The sequence below is a fragment of the Saccopteryx bilineata genome, chromosome 1 (genome assembly GCF_036850765.1).
Source record: "Saccopteryx bilineata isolate mSacBil1 chromosome 1, mSacBil1_pri_phased_curated, whole genome shotgun sequence".
Lineage (NCBI taxonomy): Eukaryota > Metazoa > Chordata > Mammalia > Chiroptera > Emballonuridae > Saccopteryx > Saccopteryx bilineata.
This window is the reverse complement of record NC_089490.1, coordinates 146,323,674-146,340,366: the sequence shown is the minus strand read 5'-3', so window position 1 is coordinate 146,340,366 and position 16,693 is coordinate 146,323,674. Positions and strand designations below refer to the sequence as shown.

The 16,693-nt window shown below is 39.4% G+C and overlaps 1 protein-coding gene across 1 annotated transcript in view; it reads right to left on the bottom strand.

Annotated features, from left to right (window-relative positions):
• LOC136333282 (adhesion G protein-coupled receptor E2-like) overlaps window positions 1–16,693 on the bottom strand; it is a 196,070-nt gene that overhangs the window by 101,851 nt on the left and 77,526 nt on the right. The window lies entirely within an intron of this gene.

Sequence of the window (16,693 nt, the reverse complement as noted above, 5' to 3'; positions counted from 1 at the left end):
GCATCAGCCACCCCCCCTCATTCCTGCCATCCTGGCAGGTCTTACACTGTCCCAAAGAGGGGCACATGGCAATGGCAGTCAGCATTTCCATCTCTGCTCCAGAGAACATGTCCAGCCCTATGTCCCAAAACCGCAGACCTACCAGGGCCATAGTAGGTGCTCCTTCCAGCTGCGCTTTCCCTTCTGGAAACTGCGGATTGCAACTCCAGCCCGATTCTCCACATCTTCCAAAGAGGAACTGAAAACACCAGCTCTGGCTGCTGGGGTCGAGCCCCGGGCCGCTGCAGCCTTCTGCTCCGCAGACCTTGCAGCTCCAGACCTGGACTCAGGCTCAGCCTCAGCCCTGGCCTCCCGCTGCTGCTGGATTTCCACAACGTCCAGGGCAATCTGTAACTCACGAACCTGTGAATCCTCCTCCAGCAGCTGCTCCATTTCCAGGTGAATCTTGCAAACCTGGTCAGGCTCCTCCTCCAGCACTTCCTCCAGCTCCAGGATCAGCATCTGTTTCTCCCGCATTTGCTCCAACTCCTTCCACTGCTTGGTTTGCAGGTCCCAGGCAGCCTCTTCCAGAGAGCTCTTGATTTCTTCACACATGGCTATAAAAGTCAGCCAGCCTATGGTCTCCAAAAGGACAGCCATGGGGAACCCTAACACTAGCCAGTACTCTACTCCACCACTCAAAGGCTCCTTGCCAATCTGTGTCAATCCTGCCGCAGACTACATCAAATGTAAAGCCCGTAGCCAGGGCTACCATCACAGCAGCCCGGCCCATGCAGGTTCGCATTGGATTTGGACAGTCGGTAAAGAAACAATGGAGCCAAAAACTGATGGGCCAACATCTTTAATCCTAGCTTGCACCTGGCGGGCAAGTAAAAACACACACTGGGCTCTGAAACCCACTCACATTCAGTGCTCACAAAGCTACTGACTTAATCCGAGTTTCCTAGAATCAAAGGTTTCTAGCTCACCAGACTTATTCACCTCTGTTCCCCATCTCCTTCCTTCTCCCTGCACCAACTCTGCACTAACTGGCTTCTCACTCAACACTCTGCCATCTTGGCTGCTTCTCCTGGCCTCCTTCTGCTCTCTGCTCTGCTCTCTCCTCTAATGTTAATCTCAGAAACCAAGAGCTGTCTGTTTATTTTGTTATCAGTTTCTCTTGCTGAGCAAAAACTTCTTAGTCTGATGTAGATCCATTCATTAATTTTTGCCTTTACTTCTCTTGCCTTTGGAGTCAAATTCATAAAATGCTCTATAAAACCCAGGTCCATGAGTTTAATACCTATGTCTTCTTCTATGTACTTTATTGTTTCAGGTCTTATGTTTAGATCTTTGATCCATTTTGAGTTAATTTTAGTACAGGGGGACAAACTGTAGTCCAGTTTCATTCTTTTGCATGTGGCTTTCCAGTTTTCCCAGCACCATTTATTGAAGAGGCTTTCTTTTCTCCATTGTGTGTTGTTGAATTGGCTTTCTAATGGTGAGGTCAGAGTACAGTTAGATAAATGTTTGCAGGATGAAGTGCTCAGGCTTTAGTTGTATGAGGGATGTTACTCAGTATCACAGGATGAGCTGTTATGGCTTGTGCAGGATTTATTTACATGTCCTGGAGAGGCCTTTGTATGTTAGGTGAAGACAAGATCAGAAGTAGACTGTACCTATTGATTTGTCAAAAGTGAGATCAGCCTGACCTGTGGTGGCACAATGGATAGAGCACTGATCTGGAATGTTAAGGTTGTCGGTTTGAAACCCTAGGCTTGTCCAGTTAAGACACATACAAGAAGAAGTGATGAACAGCTAGAGTGAACCAACAGTGAGTTAATAATTATTACTCCCCTTTTCTCTGTAAAATCAATAAATAAAATCTTTTAAAAAATGAGATTGAAACCCAAAGTCCAAGAAAAACAAAAATATTATCTAAGAAAAGTAAGAAAGGAGTTTGTGTCATCTGTAATTCAACCATATAAAAACCACTGGTCAAATAAATATAAACAGGTGCAGAAAAAAAACCAGTCTTCTATTGCTTGATATAAAAAATATTCAACTTGAGAGAGAAAAGATGGCGCTGGAGTAGGTGGATGTACCAACCTCCACCTCCCAGAACCAAAGTGGATTACAAACTAATTTTAAGAACTATCATCTGGAAAAACCAACTTTGGACTAAACTAAGAGGACTCTTCAACCAAGGGACACTGAAGAAGCCACACCGAGACTGGTAGAAAAAGCGGAAACATGGAGAGGGCCGCCCAGCTCCCCAGAGTGAAAAGCAACTGGGAGAGACTTCTGTGGTGGCAAGTGAGTTTATCAGAGAGGGGAGGGTCCTGAGCCCCAGGAACAAAGCACCAGCCTGCAGCCCTAGAGCCTAGAAGAGGCATATGTACAGTATTTAACTGGAAACAAGTCAGGATACACTTTGTGAGAAAGAGACTGATTTCTCAGACCCAGGGATTCTTCTTAAAAGGACCGTACAGAACACCTCTCTCACAACACCCAAGGCTCTGGGGGACAGGGAGAGAGGAGAGGACCAGAGTAGCAGAAAGAGAGTGTAATCTAGGAGGCACAGGGAGAAACATTTTGAAAGAAAGCCACCCTAACCCCTGGGACGAGTCAGTCCCCAAATCTGAAGTGAATATTTCCCCTGGAAACAGCAAACCATCAAAGGGAAGCAGGACACAAGCCAAACAAGCTCTCCCATGGCACTCAGAGCAGAGTCACTTAGAAGGAGGGAGCTTTCGGGACTACAGTAGTGAGTGTTTGGGTCTAAGCTGCAGCACCCCACCCACACGGCTGAGGGATCGCTCAAAGGCACGCTGTGGCAGGACGTGGAAGCACAGTTCTATCGGCAAGGGCGGAAGTGGGGTGGCCACCACTGGGCCCAGGTGTGAGCTCAGTCTTGCCCAGCTAGGGAAGAGGGGGCATGCAAAAGCGGTCAAGCCCAGCTGCGGGCAGCCTGTAATCCAGCCTGTGGGAGAAAGGCAGGAACCCTGGAAGGGGTGGAGACCAGCCCTTGAGCAAGGGCACAGGAGCACAACCTTGCCCCGCCCCCAGAACCAAGGCTTGTGGCTTGACCTGGGAGCCAGCTCCTCCTGCGGGCATGGGCCAAAAGTCCAGAACAGGCAGAGTCCTGCTACTGAACATGGGCACGCAGTCCCACCTGGCCTGTGGAGCCAAAGCTTGCGGTCGTCCCCCATGCGGGCTACTCCTGCAAGAAACAAGCGGAGACCCGCAGCTGAGCAAAGGTGCTTGCCACTGCCCTCAGGGCCAATTATAACACCACCTATGGGGGTGGGGCAAAGGCCAAGGCCACCAAGGCTTGTACACCTGAGCATGTGATCACAGCCACTCCTGTGAAGGAGAGGTGGAAACCACAGCAACAGCCACAGTGGGCAGGCACCGGCAACACCCACACCCAAATGCCCTAGGCAGCAACAGCAAAGGGGGTGGCAGGACTGCAGACAGACCATACATAGGGAACAGAGGCCACACCCAGTAGAATCCAGTGGCCAAAACCCCCCTTACACAGAGAAAATGAGAAGGCAAAGAAATGCAACACAAATCAATCAAGAGAAATCCCCAGAAAAGGATCTGAATGAATCAGATGTAACCAAATTACCAGATTCAGAGTTTAAAATAACAATTGTTAGGATGCTCAAAAATATTAGAACAACAATAGATGGTCATTATGAACACCTAAATAGATAGCAAATATAAAAAGGACATTGAAATAATAAAAAAGAATCAGTCAGAAATGACAAATACAATATCTGAAATGAAGAACAAAATGGAAGGAATTAAAAGCAGGATGGATGAAGCTTAGAATCAAATCAGTGAGTTAGAGGACACAATAAATAAAGGCACAGAAGCAGAGCAGAAAAAAGAAAAGAGACTCAAAAAGTCTGAGGAAACTCTAAGAGAGCTCTGTGACAGCATGAAGAGAAATAACATCCGCACTATAGGGGTTCCTGAAGAAGAAGAGAAACAACAAGGGATAGACACTTTGTTCAAGCATATCATAGCTGAAAACTTCCCTCAATTAAGGCAGGAAAACATCTCACATGTTCAAGAAGCACAGAGAACTCCATTAAAGAGAAAGCCAAAGAAATAACACCAAGACACATCATAATTAAAATACCAAAGCTAAGTGATAAAGAGAAAATATTAAAAGCTGCTAGAGAAAAAAAAGACTATCACATACAAAGGAGCCCCCATAAGGATGACTTCTGACTTCTCAACAGAAACACTTGAGGCCAGGAGTGAATGACAAGAAATATTCAAAGTAATGCAGAACAAGAACCTACAACCAAGACTACTTTATCCAGCAAGGCTATCATTTAAAATTGAAGGAGAAATAAAAAACTTTCCAGACAAAAAAAAAAAAAACTCAAGGAATTCACTTCAACCAAACCAAGGCTGGAAGAAATGCTAAGGGATCTGTTGTAAACAGATCAAAAAAGAAAAAGAATGTAGCAAAAGAGGAATACAGTTTTAAAGAATAAAATGGCAATAAACAATAACACATCAATAATAACCTTAAATGTAAATGAATTAAATGATCCGATCAAAAGACATAGGGTAGCTGCGTGGATAAGAAAACAGGACCCATACATATGCTGTCTACAAGAGACACACCTTAAAACAAAAGATGCACATAGACTGAAGATAAAAGGATGGAAAAAATATTTCACGCAAATGGAAATTAAAAAAAGCTGGGGTATCAATACTTATATCAGACAAAATAGACTTTAAAACGAAGGGTACAGTAAGAGATAAAGAAGGTCACTACATAATGATAAAGGGAGCAATTCAACAGGAAGATATAACCATTACAAATATCTACGCACCTAGTATAGGAGCACCGAAATATATACACCAGACTTTGATGGATTTAAAGGGCGAGATCGACAGCAATACTATAATAGTAGGGGATTTCAATACCCCACTAACATCACTAGAAAGATCCTCAAAAAGAAAATTAATAAGGAAACAGCAGACTTAAAGGACATACTAGATCAACTCAATTTAATAGACATCTTCAGAACCTTTCACCCTAAAGCAGCAGAATATACATTCTTTTCAAGTGCTCATGGTACATTCTCTAGAATAGACCACATGTTAGGGCACAAAAGCGGTCTCAACAAATTTAAAAAGATTAAAATCATATCGAGCACTTTCTCTGATCACAATGGCATAAAACTAGAAATCAACCACAACAGAAAAACAGAAAAATACTCAAACACTTGGAAACTAAATAGCACGTTATTAAATAATGAATGGGTAAACAATGAGATCAAAGAAATTAAAAAATTCCTAGAAACGAATGATAATGAGCATACATGAACTCAAAATTTATGGGAACAGCAAAATCAGTACTGAGAGGGAAGTTCATAGCATTACAGGCATACCTCAAGAAGCTAGAAAGAGCTCAAATAAACAACTTGACCCTACATCTAAAAGAACTAGAAAAAGAACAGCAAATACAGCCCAGAGCTAGTAGAAGGAAGGAAATAATAAGGATGAGAGCAGAAATAAATGACGTAGAGGCTAAAGAAACAATACAGAGGATCAATGAAACCAGGAGCTGGTTCTTTGAAAAGGTAAACAAGATAGATGAACCTTTTACTAGACTCACCAAGAAAAAAAGAGAGAGGACTCAAATAAATAAAATTAAAAACGAGAGTGGAGAAATAACAACTGACACAACAGAAATACAAAATATTGTAAGAAAATACTATGAAGAACTGTACACCAAAAAACTAGACAACCTAGATGAAATGGACAAATTCCTTGAAACATACAATCTTCCAAAAATTAATCTGAAAGAATCAGAAAACTTAAACAGACCAATTACAACAAATGAGATTGAAACAGTTATCAAAAAGCTCCCAAAAAATAAGTTCCCTGATGGCTTCACAAGTGAATTCTACCAACTATTCAAAGAAAAACTAACTCCTATCCTTCTCAAGCTATTTCAAAAAATTCAAGAGGAAGGAAGACTTCCAAACTCCTTTTATGAGGCAAGCTTAATTCTGATTCCAAAACCAGGCAAAGACAACACAAGAAAAGAAAATTATAGGCCAATAACCTTGATGAATTTAGATGCTAAAATTCTCAACAAAATATTAGCAAACAGGATCCAGCAATATATGAAAAAATCATACACCAGGATCAAGTGGGATTTATTCTTGGGAGGCAAGGCTGGTACAATATTTGCAAATCAATCAATGTGATTCATCATATAAACAAAAGGAAGGAGAAAAACCACATGATAATTTCAATAGATACAGAAAAAGCATTTGATAAAATTCAGCACCCATTCATGATCAAAACTCTCAGCAAAGTGGGAATACAGAGAACATACCTCAACATGATAAAGGCCATCTATGACAAACCCACAGCCAACATCATACTCAATGGGCAAAAATTAAAAGCAATCCCCTTATGATCAGGAACAAGGCAGAGGTGCCCCCTTTCACCACTATTATTCAACATAGTCCTGGAAGTCCTAGCCACAGCAATCAGACAAGAAAAAGAAATGAAAGGCATCCAAATTGGAAAAGAAGAAATAAACTATCATTATTTGCAGATGATATGATATAGTATATAGAAAACCCTAAAGTCTCAGTCAGAAAACTACTATACTTGATAAATGAATTCAGCAAGGTGGCAGGATATAAAATTAATACTCAGAAATCAGAGGCATTTTTATACACTAACAATGAACTGTTAAAAAGAGAAATTAAGGAATCAATCCCCTTTACCATTGCAACAAAAGAAATAAAGTACCTAGGAATAAATTTAACCAGGGAGATTAAAGATTTGTACTTGAAAAATTATAAAACATTGATAAAAGAAATCAGGGAAGATACAAACAAGTGGAAGCATATACCGTGCTCATGGTTAGGAAGAATAAACATCATTAAAATGTCTATATTGGCCTGACCTGTGGTGGCGCAGTGGATAAAGTGTCAACCTGGAAACGCTGAGGTTGCCAGTTCAAAACCCTGGGCTTGCCTGGTCAAGGCACATATGGGAGTTGATGCTTTCTGCTCCTCCCCCTTCTCTCTCTCTCTCTCTCTCTCTCTCTCTCTCTCTCCCCCCTCTCTATAATGAATAAATAAAATCTAAATAAATAAATAAATAAAATGTCTATATTACCCAAAGCAATTTATAAATTCAATGCAATATTGATTACAATACCAATGACTTACTTCAAAGATATAAAACACATATTCCAAAAATTTATATGGAACCAAAAGAGAACACGAATAGCCTGAACAATCCTGAAAAGGAAGAATAAAGTGGGAGGTATCACACTTCCAGATATCAAGTTATACTATAAGGCTATTGTACTGAAAACAGCCTGGTACTGGCATAAGAACAGGCATATAGATCAATGGAACAGAACTGAGAACCCAGAAATACACCCACAGCTTTAAGGACAACTGACATTTGACAAAGGAGGTAAGAGCATACATTGGAGTAAAGACAGCCTCTTAAACAAATGGTGTTGGGAAAATTGGACAGCTACCTGCAAAAAAATGAAACTAGACCACCAATTTACACCATTCACAAAAATAAACTCAAAATGGATAAAAGACTTAAATGTAAGCTGTGAAACCATAAGTATCTTAGAAGAAAACATAGGCAGTAAGCTCTCTGACATTTCTCACAACAATATATTTGCCGAATTGTCTCCACAGGCAAGTGAAATAAAAGACAGGATAAACAAATGGGACTATATCAAACTACAAAGCTTCTGCACAGCTAAAGACAATAAGAACAGAATAAAAAGACAAACTACACAATGAGAGTATATATTTGACAATGCATCTGATAAGGAGTTAATAACCAAAATATATAAAGAACTTGTAAATCTCAACACCAGAAAGACAAACAATCCAATCAAAAAATGGGCAAAAGGAATGAATAGACACTTCTCCAAAGAGGACACACAGATGGCCAATAGGCATATGAAAAAATGCTCAACATCACTAATCATTAGAGAAATGCAAATTAAAACCACAATGAGATATCACCTCACACCATTCAGAATGGCGCTCATCAACAAAACAACACAGAATAAGTGCTGGCGAGGTTGTGGAGAAAAGGGAACCCTCCTGCACTGCTGGTGGGAATGCAGACTGTTGCAGCCATTGTGGAAAACAGTATGGAGATTCCTCAGAAAATTAAAAATCGAACTGCCTTTTGACCCAGCCATCCCATTGTTAGGAATATACTCCAAGAACACCATAGCACTGTATGAAAAGAAGAAATACACCCCCATGTTTATGGCAGCATTGTTCCCAATAGCGAAGATCTGGAAACAGCCCAGTGTCCGTCAGAGGATGAGTGGATTAAAAAGCTTTGGTACATATATACTATGAAATACTACTCAGCCATAAGAAATGATGACACCGGATCATTTACAACAACATGGATGGACCTTGATAATGTTATTCTGAGTGAAATAAGTAAATCAGAAAAAACTAAGAAATATATGATTCCATACATAGGTGGGACATAAAAATGAGACTCAGAGACATGGACAAGAGTTTGGGGGTTATGAGGTGAGGGGGGGAGAGGGAGGTGGACAGGGGAGGGGAGGGGCACAAAGAAAACCTGTTAGAAGGTAATGAAAGACAATTGGACTTTGGGTGATGGGAATGCAGCATAAGCAAATGGCACAATAACATAGAGCTGTTTTCTCTGAACATATGTACCCTGATTTATCAATATCACCCCATTAAAATTAATCAAAAAAGAAAGGAGATCATTCATACATCTGAAAAGCATAAAAATTGACATCTGAGTCAGGCAGACCCCACAGGAAATGACTGTGCTGTGAGTCTGGATGTTCACAATCATCTTTGTGATGGTTGTAGAAATGAAACCAATGTCAGCCAAGGACAGGTTGGAGAGGAAGAAGTACATGTGTGTGTGCGCCTGGAAGTCTGAGTTGAGAGCCAGGAGGATGAAGAGGTTCCCCAACATGGTGACCAGGTACATGGACAGGTGGAGCCCAGAGAGCAAAGGCTACAGTTCCAGATCATCTGACAGACCATAAAGAAGAACTCTGAGACACATGTTAAATTTTGTGGTTCAATGTATTCTGGGTAACTTTAGGAAAAGAAAATACAGTTGTAAGTGAACACCCAGTGCCATGTTCATAGTTAGGATTTAAGCAGTTTACAAAGTGTTTACACTTGACTTCATCCACGCCAGTGCCTTCAACAATATTTCTCAGTGTCTTAAGTCCTATTTTCTTAGAAGTGTTTACTCATTGGTTTCTATTGTATTCACCATTTTTATACAGACTTACATTAGAGACACTTCCTTGAGGAATGTTAGAAAAATAAGGGCATTTAGAAACAGCAAATCCATGAACATATCAACTGCAGCCTACTTCTTCAGATAAAGTGCTGGATAAAAGTATTCTTCCTCAACAAAAAATTATTCTTAATAGCACTTAAAAGCAGTCCTAGATATTTAGACACAGTGCAAGAAATGCAAGAATACTGATAAGCTGTATTATTGCTAGAGCTATATTATCTGCTCTCTACATTAAAGTCCATGTTCATAATCACAAGGCAGCTTTTTATGAGCCAGATATTTTCATGTGTTCTCATTACCATTTTGAATTTCTGACTTCCTTCCTCTAATGAAATATGTGCTCTCTCAGACATACGGGTTGTCTTTAAAAAGCCTTATCAAATATTCCTCCCAACCTTGACCTGGTAGACTTCAAATTTTGTTAAGTAAGTTTTTGTTAAATACACAAAGTCTCAGAGCATCATTGACCCCTACTCATGGTATTAGTGCACCACACAGCTACCAATCATTAAACAAGAATTAACTCTGAAAATAAAAACTTGCTTCCTATATCTCACCTTAGACAGGCTTACATATCAGTTCCAGAGAAACTCAGGGAAACACCTGGGCTTTGACCTTAATTCTTGATTTTTTATTTGTCTCCATTTTGATGACTTTGTAAAATAATTATATGAATTTCTATTCGTAAACATTTGTAATGCTCTTGTTGAAATCGACCCAGCATTCTTTTGCCTTCTCCTTAAACCAATTCTATTTTAAATCAATTCTCCTTAAATACAGTTCTTCTTTCATCAACTCTCTGAAACCAACTCTGATTTTTATTTCTCTTGAAAGTACATATTGTGATTTAAATTTGGGAAAAAATACAAAAGAGAAAAGCATAGGGATTAATGTAACAAACACCTGGGGAGTTTCCACATCAGTAAAAGAGGTTGTCCTATGAAATTAAATAGAATTAAAACTACAGTAGTCAGACCAGTGACTATTATTATGTTGATTATCATGTTTGCCTATAAATATTGTAAAATGTATGATGATGTAACCACAGCCTACAAGCAATTAAATAATAATCTCTCCATGCATGGTTTTCAGTGGTGGTAACACTGCCTTAGAATATAGCCAAGCACTTAAAAATGTTCAAATAACATTACCTATCATACTTATAATCAATATGAAAACATAAATATTAAATAAAATTTGCCTTCAAATTTATATTTTATAGAAATTTGTAATATTAACAATTAAATCTGTGTTTTCTAAATCCCAGCATGATCCCATTGCCCTGCACACCTGTTCCCCAAGAGCAAACACTGTCATTAATGTTTTGGGTGTATTTCCTGTCTGTGTTTCCATATTGTTAGTTTATTTATGTCTTTCTAGAACCTTTTGAAAATTTGCAAAAATAGTTCTTAACTGCATACATTGTCTCTAAAATGTGCTTGTTTACTACAATAATCTGTTTAGATCTTTCTTTGAAGTACACACATTTAGATATAACACTGTATCTGATACATAGTATTACCTAAAAAAAATTTCTTTTCTTCATCTATTCTTTATTTGGGCACCCTATCAAAATTCTTTTGCCTCTCTTCATATCATACAAGTAAGAATTTCTATATGATATCTCCATGGTGCTGGCTGTTTGTGTTATAAAAATCATTGCAAGTTCAATTTTACCTCTTACTTACTACCTTTGCTTTTCCAATAGAAAAATCAGTTGCTGTCAATTATGTACTATTTTGGAAATATTTCTGAAATATTTAAGTATAGTCATTCCATGAAATTCTTATCTTATATAGGGGATAATATTCCTGTATCTCAGATTTCCAAAATGAGATGTAAAGTGCATTACTATTTATGAAAAATGCTATAATCTTTATGTTAAGGCCATGATTCCAGAGGTGTGTGGAATCCTCCCGCCTCTCTATACTGGCATTCCTTATCTGGGATAGAAGAGAACAACAGCCATCTCCAGAAACATGTGGCATCCAAGGGAGGTAGAACCTAGTACCTATTGTTTATTAATAAATACTTGTTTATTGTATTGTAACTAGAAATTGATATATTGTAAGAGTGTGTTTGCTGATAAAATATAAGCCTAAGAAAGTTTTATTCACCTGTGATTTTATTATAAAGCAGAGAATCTGAAGGCTGTCTTGTCTGAGGCACTAGAGCATAGAATGACTTCAAATTCAAACATTTGTCTCAGCCCACACCGTAAAATCTATCTTCTCCTTCTTATTATACCTCTTTTCCCCTATATTTATGAAAACCACTATGATGGCTTTTGAATATGTGAATATTATAGATGCTGTTGAGTGGGAAATATTTAATAGGTCTCATTGAAAGCCTATGACATACACACAAACAAGTGCTGTTTTATCCTGTCTCTTGTCCATTGGGACATTTCTAACATGGATAAAATCGAAGAAAGAAAATCAGCAGTGTGTGAGCGCCACATAACTATGCTCTACTTCTGGGAACCAAGGAAGCTTTTATTCAATATTTGTCATATATTAGGGTTTTTATTTTTGTTATTGTTTGGACTCCTCTGTGCCAGAAATGATCTAAGCTCTGAGGATCCAGAATAAAATGTGACTCTGTCCTTTCCTTAAAGTCATCAGTATCTATTTGTGTAAGGACAAAAATAAATTGTTTTATCAGATATTTGTTTATTGATTTTTTTTTTCTGTAGCTGGAAACGGGGAGGCAGTCAGACAGACTCCCGCATGCGCTCGACCGGGATCCACCCGGCACGCCCACCAGGGGCGACGCTCTGCCCACCAGGGGGCGATGCTCTGCCCATCCTGGGCGTCGCCATGTTGTGACCAGAGCCACTCTTGCGCCTGAGGCAGAGGCCACAGAGCCATCCCCAGCGCCCGGGCATCTTTGCTCCAATAGAGCCTTGGCTGCGGGAGGGGAAGAGAGAGACATAGAGGAAAGCACGGCGGAGGGGTGGAGAAGCAAATGGGCGCTTCTCCTGTGTGCCCTGGCCGGGAATGGAACCCGGGTCCTCCGCACGCTAGACCGACGCTCTTCTGCTGAGCCAACCGGCCAGGGCTTGTTTATTGATTTTTAAACTAAAATTAAATTATTGGAATAGTGAATTTATTCACAAAAATGCAATTATAAGGAAGTTTAATAATATACATTGAAAATCAAATAATCAGATCACAGGATTTTTTGGTGGAATGGAATAAAGCTTAATGTTATTAGTAATAATAATAAAAATAAAATCAACCTTTTTTTCTTATACATATCACCACCTTTAATCACATAACTAGTATTTGTTCTCTATTTAGTCTTTACTCAATGGAGTTGTATGAACTAAACATCAACTCAGAAGACACTGTTGAGGCTCAGAGACACTAAGAACTTGCTCTATAGAATTAGATGATAAGTAGAGCAGATAGAACTGAAAAGTATATTATGAATCTCTGAAGCACATGAAGATAACTTTTTTTCTATTAAAATTCAGAATTTTTAAAGCAGAGATAGACAGGTCTTAACCAATGAAACACATATGATATATCTTTAAATAGTTACTGGTTTTCTGAGTATAGATGGAAACTGTCATATTGATGTTATGTCTCCCTTTGAAATGAAAATGGACTAAATTAACAGATTAGATGTGAAAGCAGACAGTTGAGGTGAAGTGCAGGAGTAGGGGCAAGAGACAGATCTACCCTAAATGTCATGAGCTGGTTCTTTCTGTGACCCTTGTCTCTGATTTCAGTCATCCTTCTTATAGTTAAATCAGTAAGGGCCACCTGTGGCTCTCCTCTGTGGTCTACCAATAACCTCCAAAAAGAAAAACACAGTGAGCAGAGAATGTCTGTGTTGAATGACAGAGAAGTGAAATGGCTGTTCAGTTGACAAAGGGAGACTACTAGGCAGGTTCCCTATGTCTGGAGTCAGACTGATTAAACCTGACTTTATTCCATTTTATTTTATGATCTGCTACAAGTTAAATTAAAAGTCTATAATCTTTTTATCCTCTATGGAATAATAATATGTGAAAATACAGATAAAAAGACAATCTGCATAGCACTTGATTCAGACTTTGCACTTGGGAATATTGAATAAAGGTTTATAATGGCCTGACCTATGGTGGCGCAGTGGATAAAGCATCAACCTGGAAGGCTGAGGTCACTAGTTCAAAACCCTGGGCTTGCTTCATCAAGGCACATATGGGAGTTGATGCTTCCTGCACCTTCCTTTTCCTCTCTCTCTCTCTCTCTCCTTCTCTCTCTTGCTCTACCCTCCAAAATGAGAAAAATAAAAGATTCATGAATTTTTGTGAGTGTGAGAGAGGCAGGAGGCAGAGGCAGACTCCTGCATCCACCCCAACCAGAACCAACTTTCCAACCCCATATGGGATCACTGCTCCCTCTTATGTTATCTGAGGCAAGGCCACAGTCTAATCCTCAGTGCCTTAGGCCAAACTGCTTGAACCATCCAAGCCATGGCTGCAGGAGTGGGAGAGAGATAGAGAGGAAGAGAAAGAGACAGAAAGAGAAACATATGGTCACTTTTCCTGTGTCCTGACCGGGAGTTGAACCTCAGACTTCCACACATCAGGCTGACACTCTACTGTTGAGCCATCCAGCCAGGGCCAAAGGTTCATGATTTCATGCATATGGTCACCTGGCACTAAGTGGCCATTCATCTTCATCATTACCATTGTAATCAGTTTAGCATATGTAGGAGGAAATTTAGAGAAACGTATTTTTCAGGTCTGGTGAGAAAGATGCCTACAGGACATAAACCCAATGTTGGAGGTCATCAGAAATTGAATCAGAGCCTTTATACCCCCAACAGAACCAAGAACACAAACTTCATAAGCTTCTGAGCTGAAATTGTATATTGGTATATACCATCAGGCTACTCAACTGTTCTGCTTGTTCTGATGATGAAAAACAATTATCCCTTTATCCCACCTGTATCTAGTATCTCCAACAGCACTCACGGCACTGCATTGCCTTCATGAAGGGAAATGTCAGAGGGATGACAATCCATCACCCTCCTTGAAGCTGGTGAGTGATGAAGGCTCAGGCTGCAGGAAGACAGAGTCAGGCAGGGACCCCTAGATGTACTCATTGACTCTCAGAGAGAAGACACACAAACAGATCCAGCAGTTTAGGACCAATAAAGTGAACAGTTGCAGAGCACAGGCTGCTTATTAGGGATTCTTTGTGCTTGAGAGCACAATACACCGAGCTCATCACTAGGCAGATTGGTCCATGTCATCTCAGTCTCTGGAATCCTGTTAATATTAATGAAAAAGGGTCATAGGAAAAGTAAATGTCCTTTGAAGGGTCTGAGTCCCTCTACTTCTCAGAAAGAATCTCACCTGTACTTTCAAGTTTTATACATCCTAATGAACAATTCAGATTTACTTTTTAAATTAACATAAGTCAAAATCTGAGTTTTTCATCATCAAATGCATTCAACTGACCAAGTAACTTAGAGAGAAGTAGGTCTTCTATATCAAGAATCTAATAGCATCTCTTAGGACAGCTTCTTATTGTAAAAGAACATTTTGCATGAGACTTGCCTTCTTAACAAATTTTGAAGTGTTTATATATGATTGTGGACTCTAGGTACAATGCTGGCCAGCGGGTCTCAAAGGCTTCTTACCTTCCCTGCCTAAATCTTTATGCCCTATGATTAGAATTTCTCCATATTCCCCTCCCTCCAACCCATGGCAGCCACCACCACTGCAGTGTGATTCTATAAAGTTGACTTTCTGAGATACATCACAGAGGTGGAGTCATGCAGTATTTGTCATTCTGTGATTGGATCATTTCATTTACTATAATGTCCTTGAACTTCACCCATGTTGTTAAAAATGGCACAATTTTCTTTCTTCAGGATAAATAGTATTTTTATCTATATTACATTAATCCCAGTTTTCTTATTCACTTAACTGTCAATGGCCATTTAGTTTATTCCTAAATGTCAATAATTTCAATAAAATAATTTTTATACACAATATTACTGTATTTATTCCTGTTCTTTAGAGAAACAGAATCAAAAGAATATATGTATGTCTATATATAGAAATGTCATTTAATAATTGGTTTACATGATTGGGGAGACTTGTTAGGTCCAAATTTTGCTGGGGGAAAGTTGCAATTCAAGTCCAAAGTCAGTCTGCTATTAGGCATTTGCTCCCCCTAGGAGGTCAGTCTTTGTTCTAGTAAGGCCTTGAACTGATTAAATGAAACCCACCCACATTACAGAGGGTAATCAGCTTTACTCAAAGTTCACTGATCCGAATGCTAATCTCAATTAAATAAAATCACTAACAGAAAAACATACAGAATAATGTTTGACCAAATATCTGGGCACCATGGCCCAACTAAGTTGACACAAAATTTATCATCACATTATTTTGGCAAATTCCCAGCGCCAATGTTCAATACCTTTGTTTTCAGAAACAAAAACACAGCTTCCTCATTGATCCAGGATAGAGCAGACACAAAGTGTCTAATTTCAGTTAATGAAGATAAATAAATCTAACACTAATTTAGAAATTTTTAAAGAGGGGTATGTATTCTCACTGGCAGCTATGGTTTATTCTCTGTAAAGGGTGTTCCCTTCTCCAGTATCAAAGTTCCTGACCAGTGCAGTTGTTAGATAATTTAGCTGAGTGACCAAAGGCCTAGTAGATTAAACTAGTTGTCAGGTGAGTCCCAGTTCACTGCCTCAAAAACAGAAACATCTCTAAAGAAGAGTCCTTCTTGTGTTCTATAGAGTGGACAGAGATCAGAGCCCAAAGACAGATTTGTCAAGAGAAAACACCGGGAAAAATGGTGTCAAAGTGAAGTCCTAAAAATACTGTTACTAGAAAAAGGAAAGAACCACCCTTGGCTGAAGTTAGGCAAACAAAGGTGAGTTTGGAGCTAGGTGACCAGCACAGATGACTGGTTGTATGTGTGAAAATATATATGTGGATTGACCATCTGGTAGAGCAGTGGATAGAGTGTCGGACTGGGGTGTAGAGGACTGAGGTTCAAAACTCCAATGTCGCCAGCTTCAGCACAGGCTCATCTGGTTTGAGCAAGTCTAACCAGCTTGAGCCCAGGGTCGCTGGCTTGAGTAAGGGGTCTCTTGGTCTGCTGTAGCCCCTACATCAAGGCACATATGAGAAAGCAATCAATTGAACAACTAAGGTGCCACAACAAAGAATTGATGCTTCTCTCATCTTTTTCTCTTCCAGTCTGTCTCTATCTATACCTCTCTCTGTCACAAAAAATTAGTTAATTAATTTTTAAAAAGTAAATATTATATATGTGAAGAAATATCAGAATTATTGGGGAAAATCACACTGTTTATTGCTAGGGAGAATTATTCATAA